The sequence below is a fragment of the Mus caroli genome, chromosome 2, assembly GCF_900094665.2.
Source record: "Mus caroli chromosome 2, CAROLI_EIJ_v1.1, whole genome shotgun sequence".
In the NCBI taxonomy this organism is placed as follows: Eukaryota; Metazoa; Chordata; class Mammalia; order Rodentia; family Muridae; genus Mus; species Mus caroli.
In genome coordinates, this window is record NC_034571.1 from 79,578,470 (window position 1) to 79,587,450 (window position 8,981).

An 8,981-nucleotide genomic window follows, 5' to 3' on the forward strand; every position below is an offset into this window, starting at 1 on the left:
AAAAATACATAAATTAGAATTTTATTTATTCAGGTCAGTGGATTATCTGATTAGAATATGAGAGGTCTTTGGTTTAATTCTCAGAACTGAGAAAGCAAGTCTATTTATTTAACAACTTAATGCTTTTATCTACTTTTTTAGATGTTATTGATAAATAAGCGTTACCTTTGTGTGACATGAACATTTGTCAAATCTTCCAAAGCTAAGGACAAAGCTCTGTTGCCTTGCCTTCAGAGCCTCATTGACATGAAGACTACATTTTCCACTACAAACACTTGTTTTTTTATGTGCCTTCAGACTTCTATCACATCTTGGTTTCTTACACTATACATGAGGAGGTTTAACAAGGGGATAATAGTAAAATAGGACACATGAGTCACATTCTTCCGCTCTTGAGATCTGTTGATCCCAGGAAGTACACACAGGTAGCAGACTGTTCCGAAGAATATGGTGATTGTGGCCATGTGTGTCACACATGTGGAGAAAGCCTTTATCCTTCCTGCAGCAGAAACATTCTTAGGATAGCAGCCAAAATATGTGTGTAGGAAATATGACAACAGGCACAGAGAAGACAAAGTTAAAACCCACAAAACTGTCAATAGCACAATATTGAAGTCAATACTGGAGCAAGAAGGTGTGAGTATTGGTGGCACATTGCAGAAAAAAAAATGATTAATGGCATTGGATCTGCAAAAGTTTCGGTAGAAAGTGAAACCTGTATTTATAGAGGCATTTAGGAACTTTATAGTGTATGAACCAAGTAGCATCAGAATGCCATCTCTGGGACATGATATTAGGACAGTGCAGTGGGTTACAGATGGCCACATAGCTGTCTACAGCCCTAGCAGTTAGGACGAAGCAGTTACTGTTTACAAAGGTACCATATATATTGCATTGCATACAATTATATGTATGCATATAATTGCATACAATTGCATTGCCCATCCTATGAAGGGGAGGAATGGTATTGTGCTCATAAAATTTTGCAATGTCCTGGGAGTGATGGCAGAGGAGTAACAGAGGTCAACAAAAGCCAAATGCTGCAGGAGATAGTACATGGGAGTGTGCAGTGAAGAATGGAGTTTGATGAGCAGGATCATGCCAATGTTGCCCACTAAGGTGGCTTTGTAAATTACTGGGAAAAAGTGGTAGAGAAAATAAGTCCATTTTGATTTGTTTTTAAGATGTTATAATATTTGGTTTTACAATGGCTTCAGAGAATAGTTTCTATGTTTTTTATGTATATTTTGAGGGTGGCTGCATGTCTGTGCATGTGTGTGTGTGAGTGTGTGTGTGTGTGTGTGTGTGTGTGTGTGTGTGTGTATGTGTATGCCACAGGTCAACCATGGGAATCATTTCTTATATGCCATCTACCTTGTTATAGAATCTCACACTTGGAACTCATGGGATCCACTAGACATAGTGCTAATGAGCCAGCAGTCTTCCTGCCTCTGCCTCCCCATGCTGTGTTTTCTTTCTTTCAAATGTGGACTGGAGTCGATGGGGATCTGAGCTTACTTTACTGACTCAGCTATTCTCAGTTCCTCCAAGATCAGTCTCTCTGTTTTGCTTAACTTCGAATTCGAAATGAAAGTATGCTTATTTCATTTACTGGTTGTTCCTCTATGCTATATATTTGAATTAAAATTTTATTCACTCACGCCAGTTATTGTATATGGAAATCAACTTACAGTACTACATAACCTTGAACAACTTATTTGCACATACCCATTTTATTTCTCTCTTCTATTTGTCAACTGTGCTTTAGCTGTCATGTACAGTCTTCTGTCAGTGAGTTTACTGAGTTATCTATGAGAAACTGCTTGTTTCTTTCTATGATTTCTAAAAATTCATGAAAACCAAGAGACGATGTTAGCTTTGTCAAAATTCTTTAACAGTTTTATGTAAACAAGGTCACTTTCTGTTCTTATGCCACTATGGGCCACTTTGGCAGATCCACAGCCTGATGCTCCACACACCACACTTCAGTAGCTTTTCCTCATACTGTTCACCTCTCAGCATTAATCTGCGTTCTCTGCTAGTGATGAGAAGATTGGTCACATCTTATTTGTGGCAAATAATCCACTGTGAAAATGTCTCAGTGATATGTTCCTATGAACAAAATTACCAGTTTGAAGCTTGCATCTCACATATTTAATGTGACCGAACATCTACAGTACACATTTCTGGTAACACCTACCTCTGTGTTCCTTCCTACCGGAGTGTGTGATAATTCACCTATTCTTATTTCTTTATGGAGTTGGTATTTATCATACCTTTAATCCAGGAAGACAGGTATCTAGTAGTATTTTACTTTTCCTTTTACTGCATAATATTTTGATTAATTTAATATTTAGATTATTGATATTTGACGTTTCAGTAAATTGCTTGTTTGTGATGTATGGCAATATTTTGAGTAAATAGCATGTATAAATCAATAAAATAAAATAAATTTGAATTTAAAATTATATGTTACTTTAAGTAACAGTTTTAAGAGGCAAGTAATGATAAGAAACTACACCATATCTACACAGAGGATCTATCTATTTGTGAGGTTTTACTCAGTATGTCATTCTTCCATCTACAATCATGTATCTGCTAATAAGATAAATGATGAAAAGAGAATGAGCAATTACCTGAGTAATCTGAGCATGAGCTGTTTCTGAAGCTTCATTTAAACTCAGAACTGTACAGGGGTACAGAGACCCACTAACCTGCTTTTGAGTTCACACTGCTTCAGAAAGAGGACATCACTCTTTCCAATTCAGTTTCTTTCTGGTAAGATGGGATTGCATAATTACTTAAGACAACATGTTGACTGTAATAGCACTTATGTAAGTTAATGTTTGAAAACAAGTTTAACTAAATTATAGTAGCTTTATCTTTAAGATTACTACACAGCCCCTCAGAGTGAGATAAACATGTAATTATGGAAAGGCACCCACTTTATAATATAATGCACAATTGAGAAAGCATTTTAAAACATGTTTCATATACTTTCACTGAGAAATTCTGTTTCCTCACTCCATTTTTATAATGAGTATCATGGAGCAAATGACTTCTGGTCTTGAAGGTGGAATATTCTAGAACTTAAGATGAAACCCTTTGCTATATCTGAGCAGTGATGCTCAGATGTTGGAAACCTTACTGCCTCTGCTTTCTCTATATTACCTTTCCCTGCAGCTCTTCTCTCTGAAGCAGGCCCAGGCTGGTTGCCCATCAAGGCCCCTGTGAGTGTTTTCTGCTCATCAGAGAGTTCATAGCTAAGGCATAGGGGATCAATATTCCTTGAACTTGAGGTTTTAAGGGCTGGGATACAATCTCATACATTATTTTTATAAGTTGCATTTGCAGAATACATTTTAAATTATTAGAGAGGTCATTTCCCCTGTTATTTTCATTATGGAATTTTTTGCTTGTTTTTGTCCTGCTGCTTTTATTTAACAATTATTTGCTTTTCCTGTTACAAGTCAGGTTGGGCATCATTCCAAACACAGGATTAAGAAACTGTGTTTAGATCCAGATATTTAAAAAAAAACCATAGAATTCTGAAATTATGTGAATGTAAGATCTAAATTTAAAGGCATTAGGTAGAGTTGGTGTGGCACTAGAGATTCAGTTCTGGCAGAAACCTCCACACCAATTTCCATAGTGGCTGAACAACTTTAGACTCACTACAGATAGTGAATAATGGTTGGCCTTCCCCAGTTCATGATGGATATGTGGATAGTAACAATGCTGACAAATCTTCAAGCCATACTGGAGAGAGTTTGAGTAAAATGTCTTTATGGCTTCTTCTGCAGAAGGTCGGTTATTAATGACATTATATATAATTCATTACTGTTACCTGTAGGAATGAGCTCCAGTTTCCCAAGGTGTAGCTCAGGGAAGTAATACATCCATTCTTAGGTCTTTTACATTACCTTCATTTCATTTTTCCCCTGATACTGTCTGTGGTGTTGGATGAATATCTTCAAAAATGTTCAGTAAGCTGAGCACTATGATAGAATTTATGACACAGAATCTGTGCCAATCCAGATAGCATCCAAAATTTCAGGGGCCCTAATGACTACTCTTTTTACACCAATTAGTTGCAAATATAGGGTCCAATAACTCATACATTTATAATCTCAAGCAATTCTTTTAAAGAAAATGGTAAAAATCTCTTTCAGTATGAAGTAGTGAGATATTAGGGAGAATTGTTGTGGTTAGATGAGGTCTAAAGGTCAGGGGTTTAGTGTGAAGGACTTGAATCTATGTGTCACATGACAGTGTTTTCCCTTTCTTCTCTTTGAAAATTGAGTGAAAGTTGGACAGTTTGCAGCCACTTAAAACTCTCTGCCAGAACTCTATAATGCTAGCAATGTAATATCAGACTTCTGTTCTACAGATTCATGAGACATACTTTATATTGCTACAAACAAACAAACAAATAATCCAGCCAGCTGACCAAACAAACAAATAAACAAACAAACAAAAATACCAAACCCCAAAGATCTAAGACATCAGGAAAGTGCCATCATACAAACACAGTTTTATTTTAGCGAGATGATAATATTAGAACCACCCCATGAGATTCTTAGAGCAGTCTTAAAGGGAGGGATACTTGAAAACACCATCCGTTTCTAGAATATGTTTCTTTCTAAATTAGAGTAATACATGGGTGAGTATTGCCAACTTCTGAACTTAACTCGATCGATGGTGGCCAGGATTATACTGGGGATTAAAATTTTATGTATAAGACACTGGTAGACTACCAAATAATACACCTCTATAGTCAATGCACTTTGAAATTGGCACGAAATATCCCAAACTGTCACAACAAATCATTTTGTTGGACTATCCAGCAGTTAAAGCCTCCAGGGAAATACCTTTTAGTAACTGAGGTCAGAAGGCAGGATTTTCTTTATCTTATTGAGTCTAATGGTTTACTGCATACCTCAAATATATAACCTTTACTTGGCAACCACATTCAGAAATGAAAAGTAAGATGGACATTACCTTAACCCTGACAGAAACTATATGTAAGCTGTTTACTTATAGCCACATTATCTTTCTGTTTAATCATAGTTCTTTCAGAAAGGATTAAAAAAATGAAATTCATATATTTTGCCATGACAGTGAAGACACTAATGAAATGATAAAAAATTCCTAGTCTTCCCATGTATATAGATGTTTTCTTCTCCTATGCCATTCCTACTGCAAACTGTTTGGTAAATGTAATATCTCTTTCACCAAATATGAATAAGTTCATATTTTATAAGGCTACTTCTTCCTTTTCCTTACTAATTGAAAACTGGTTTGTGATTTAAATCTGTTTATATATAAGAGGTAAATATTAGGTTTATCACTCAGTCTTTAGAAAACATGAGCTTTCAAGAGTACAGCACTACATCAGGTAGCTGGTAGTATACTTTCTCACTTAATGGACTCATCCACGTTGTCTGTATGCAATCTTTGTTCATTGTTCAAGAACTACTTTAATGAAGTAAGGTTGTAAGTTCATGATACTTAGTACATGCTAGGAATAAACTAATGGGTCTCTTGTCCCAAGAGAAAGTGATCTCTAGTATTTTTTAGATATAAATCAATACTAAGATGAGTCATAATTGATCAGGGTCTCAGTAGAACTTTCAGAAAACTTATGTACAATATTGCCGTCCAGAAAATATACCTTAGTAGTTGGAGTTGCTTAGGAGTTTGATAAATACGAATAGGTTGGGAGATGGGTGGGATTTTAATGGATATTAAGGTTATTTGGAAGGAGAAGAGAATGGTCAGCAGAAAGGCTTGAGTGCCAGAATGGCACTCACGGTGATAGTGTAATAAAGATAATGAGGGAAGGATCTGAAGCCGCTTTCCTGATCCACTGCAAAGCAGTGGGTTCCTATCTGCAGCAAACTGCTTTCAGCAACTCTAAAGCTGTTTTAAGACCACCTCTTTCTATTTTATCTCACTTATGATAAAAACAGAAAATGTTTATAGTGTGGTTTGTTTCAAAGGAAGTATTAGACTAGAAATAAAATAAAGGGCTAAGTAATGAAGAAATGTATTTCTTTTTCTTTTCTTTCATTTTTTTTTTTTTTTTGTTTAGAAATGAGTTTTCAAGTGACGTGAAGTACAGCAAAAATGAAGTCAACATGGTCAAAAAAATAACTTGAATCAGAAGATAGTCTTAAAATAAATGCATTTATTTTACAGAAATAATTTGAATTTATAAAGGACCCCCTTTAAATTTAGGCAACTAATTAAAGAAGAAAAATAATGAGATTCAGTGTTAATATCAATTATATCATAAAATATATTTTTGTAACCATTAAGATATATTTGGAAATAGATCCCTTCTCTTGGGCTCCATACACTGACTGGCCCACAACTCCAGCAGGAGACCCTTGCTTTACCTGAGGCTACATAAGTACTAGGAATCCAAGGTAAGACAACACCCACCTCTTGCTCACACTCCATAAAGCTGGCCCAACAGTTCTTCACAGCTCCCCATCTCCTGGGCTTCATATGATAGCTGACTGACAACTCTAGCTGAAGACTTTTGCATTACCTGAGGCCATGCTGGTACTATGAACCCCAGATGACAAAAGGCCAGAGTAAGAAGACATTCAATAGTAGCCAGTGAAATAAGGCACCACCACTAGAGCCCAGCTATTCTACTACAACAAGCTCTGGATATTCCAACACAGTTGAAGTACAAGAAAAAGATCTTAAACCCAATCTTATGATTATAGATACGCTTATAGAGGAAATGAATAAATTCATTAAAAATCCAATCCATGGAGTACAAAGAAAGAGGTGAAGGAAATAAAACTGTTCAACACTTGAAAATGAAAATAGAGGCAATAAAGAAACACAAACTGAAGGAATCCTGAATGTAGACAACCTAGGGAAGAGAACAAGTACTAGAGATATAAGCATCACTGACAGAATACAAGAGATGGAAGAAAGAATCTTAGGCATAGATGATATGATATAAGCAACTGATACATTGGTCAAAGAAAATGTTAACGCTAAAAAGGTCTTAACACAAAACATCTAGGAAATCTGGAACACCATGAAAAGACCAAACCTAAGAATAATAGGAATAAAAGAAGATTCCCAGTTCAAAGCCATTCTGAAAATCAGTATTCCTGTTTTTCAGAAAATTGAAAATCTATTTATCTCAAGACCCAGCTATACCACTCCTATGTATATTCCACTCCAAAGGACTCTCCACCAAACCACAAGTTTGGTCAACTCTATTCACAGTAGCTTTATTCATAATAGTCAGAAACGGGAATCAACCTTGATGTCCTTCAACCAAAGAATGAATAAAGAAAATGTGGTACATTTACACAATGGAGTATTACTCAGCTCTTAAAAACAATGACATCATGAAATTTGCAGGGGGATGGGTGGAAATAGAAAAAAAATCATCTTGAGTGAGGTAACCCAGACCTGAAAAATACACTTAGTCTATACTTACTTTTAAGTGGATATTCATTGTAAAGTAAATAAGCATGCTACAACCCACAGACCCAGAGAAGCTAAGCAACAAGGAGGACTTCATGAGAGTGGGGATGCATGAATCTCTCTGTTAAGGAGAAATAGAGCAGACATTGTGGATGAACAGTTGGGGGTGTGTCTGCACAGGATGTAGTACATAAATAGGAGGGTTAGGTGTAGGAGATGAAAAGAGAGAGTACTGGGAGAGACATCTGTAATTTGTGAGCATCTCTGGGATGAACTAGAAACTTTGTGTAATAGAAACTCCCAGGAATCTACAAGGATGATCTTAGCTAAGACTCCTACAAATAGCGGATACAGAGACTGAACTGGCCATCTCCTGTAGTCAGGCAGACTTCCAGTAGCAGGACTGAGACATCAACCCATCTATAAAACCATTTACCTACAATTTGCCCTGTATATAAATTGTGCTGTGGTTCAGGTGGTTCAGCAATTGTGGAAATGGCCAATAGATGACTGGCTCATCTTAAGACCATCTTGCTACGGCTTGGAGGACCAGGTCCCAGAGGATGGATAGCCAAAAGACCTAGGATAGAAAATGATAAGTTGGTGCCTAGTCCAATTGTTGTAAGATAGTCTTCACCCAGCAACTAATGGAACAGATGCAGAGATCCACAGCCAAAGTAGGTGAAGCTTAGGGAAATCCTGCAGAAGAGGGGAAGGAAGGAGTATAGTAGCCACAGGGCTCAAGGACATCAGAAGAAAATCCACAGAATCAACAAACCTGGACTCATAGGGCCTCAATGAGACTGAACTGACAATCAGGGAGCCTGCATGGGTATAGGCTCTTTGCATATATGTTACAAGTGTGTAGTTTGGTCTTCTTGTGAGACTTTTAACAGTAAGTTCAGGGCCTACCTCTGACTCTTTCACCTGCTTTTGAGACCCTTTCCTTTTAGTGGGTTGCCTTTTCTAGCCTCAATATGAGGGAAAGTGAGTATCTTTCTGTAACTTGGTATGCTATGCTTGGTTGATATTCATGGAAGTCCTACTCTTTTCTGAAGAGAAAAGGAGGAGGGGTGGATGAAGGGGCAGAATGGAGGTGGGGGAACAGATACTGGGAAAAAAGAAGGAACCTAAAACTGCAGTTGCGATGTAAAATCATGATTTGATGATGCAAAATTTATCCATGTGTATCCAATCTAACAACCTTTTTCCTATGGCTTTTTTGGTGGAGGGGGGTGGCAGGGTGGGAAGATTCAAGACAGGGTTACTCTGTATAGCCCTGGCTGTCCTGGAACTCACTCTGTAGACCAGGCTGGCCTGCCTCGAATTTAGAAATCCACCTGCCTCTGCCTCCCAAGTGCTGGAGATAAAGGTGTGTGCCACCACTCCCCGGATCCCTATAGCTTTCTTCTTCTTCTTCTTTTTCTTCTTCTTCTTCTTCTTCTTCTTCTTCTTCTTCTTCTTCTTCTTCTTCTTCTTCTTCTTCTTCTTCTTCTTCTTCTTCTTCTTCTTCTTCTTCT

General features: G+C 37.1%; 1 pseudogene; it reads right to left on the minus strand.

Annotated features, from left to right (window-relative positions):
• Positions 1–293: 293 nt before the first annotated feature.
• LOC110306333 overlaps positions 294–8,981 on the minus strand; it is a 10,125-nt pseudogene continuing 1,437 nt past the window's right edge.